Raw genomic sequence first — 1,861 nt, 5'->3', positions numbered from 1 at the left:
TCAGGTAGCGTCCCAAATATCGTCAGGAAATATTAATCATCACTTGTGATTTCCCACGCAACTTACAACAATTTTCCCGAATGTGTCCCATCTTGTTACAATGGAAACGCTTAGACCTTCGGATGTCACTCCCACCCTCAGAACTTTCCTTTCTGTTCTGAGGAGATTTCAGCACATTCCCAGTTGTCCCTTCCCTGGCTATTTGCCTTTCTTTCACCCTCTCACTTAGTGTCTTTTTTTCATTCATTCATGGGATGCGGGCATCGCTGGCAAGGCCAGCATTTATTGCCCTTGAGAAGGTGGTGGTGAGTGGCTTGCTAGGCCATTTCAGAAGGCATTTAAGAGTCAACCATGTTGCTGGGGATCTGGAGTCACATGTAGGCCAGACCAGGTAAGGATGGCAGGTTCACTTCCCTAATGGACATTAGTGAACCAGAAGGTTTTTACAACAATTGACAATGGTTTCATGGTCATCATTGGACTTTTTTTTAATTCCATATTTCTTTTAAATTCAAATTTCACCATCTGCTATGGTGGAATTCAAACTCAGAGCATTATCCTGCGTCATTAAATTACTAGTCCAATGACAATACCACCATGCCACCTCCTCCCCTTCTCGGGTTTGTGGGGATGATGGGAAGGGATTGGATCTATGGACAAGTTCATAATCATCAGCTATCGCCATTGCCTGTCTAGCTGTTGAAACCTTCTGGTTCACTACATGAGTTCTTACTGCCGGAGGGAGTGTATTTTTAAATTCCTCCAGGAGAATTATTTCCTTAAGAGTCTAATACGTGGCCTCTACCTTTAGTGCCCTATCCAGCGATCAAAGTTAGTTTGCTTTACCGTCTCAAGTTCAATGTAGGTTTGTTGTTTCCTTATGTTTTGAAACTTTTGCCTGTACGCCTCAGGGACCAACTCATAAGCACTCAGAATAGTCTCCTATATCATAATCCATAGACATCTCTTCTGAATGTGATGCATAAATTTCATGAGCTCTGTCCGCCAACCTACTTTGCAGGAGCAATGTCCAGTTTCCTTTTGGCCACTTCATTTGCTTAGCTACCCTTTCAAGCAAAATGAAGAATGCCTCTACATCCCTTTCCTCAAACTTTGGAAGGCCATGGACATATTTAAGCATCTCCCCACTGGACTCCGAGTTGGGATAAGTTCTTCCATCCGCAAAACGTTTCCCAACATTTAGTGCCTCTGTTTTAAATTTCAGCTTTCTCTTGTTCCTTTTCCAGTTGTAGCTGCTTAAATGCTCTTTCTCTTTCTGCTCTTTCCTGTTCAGGTTTAAATTTCTCCATTTCTTTTTTGTGTTCAAGCTGCTTCACTTGCAACTGAATCCTAGCTAACTCAATCGATTCATCCCCTGGAGAATGTGGTTTCTCCTGTATTACTTCCAAATTCAAATGCTGCGCTATTTCCTCAACTATATCTGCTTTCCTTGCCTCTTTGATTAATTCTAACTTCAATTTGTCTGCCAATTCTCTTAGCTTAGCCTTGGTTACATTTTGTAAACCAGTCAGGGATAAATCTTCCATCTTTAAAAAAGTCATAGCAACTTCCAAAGCCATGTCAGTTACCAATGAATCGGAAACTTGGTATCTGTCTTTTTATCCTTTAACAATTATTATTGATCTGAATCCAATCGTTCGTTGTCCGCACTTTAAATCCCGATCTTATGTTATGGACTAAGTTGGGAGGACCGCGCAGTTAATTCTAACCCCACTTCTCCACAAGTTGTGACAATAGTTTAAATGTTTAATTCACCACAAAACTGGCCCATTGTTTACCTTTTTGATACCGTTATTCTCAGCATAAAAAGACTCTAACCAGGCTTCTTTTAGTAAACACA

Source organism: Carcharodon carcharias, chromosome 17 (assembly GCF_017639515.1).
Source record: "Carcharodon carcharias isolate sCarCar2 chromosome 17, sCarCar2.pri, whole genome shotgun sequence".
In the NCBI taxonomy this organism is placed as follows: domain Eukaryota; kingdom Metazoa; phylum Chordata; class Chondrichthyes; order Lamniformes; family Lamnidae; genus Carcharodon; species Carcharodon carcharias.
This window is presented reverse-complemented; position numbering follows the sequence as displayed.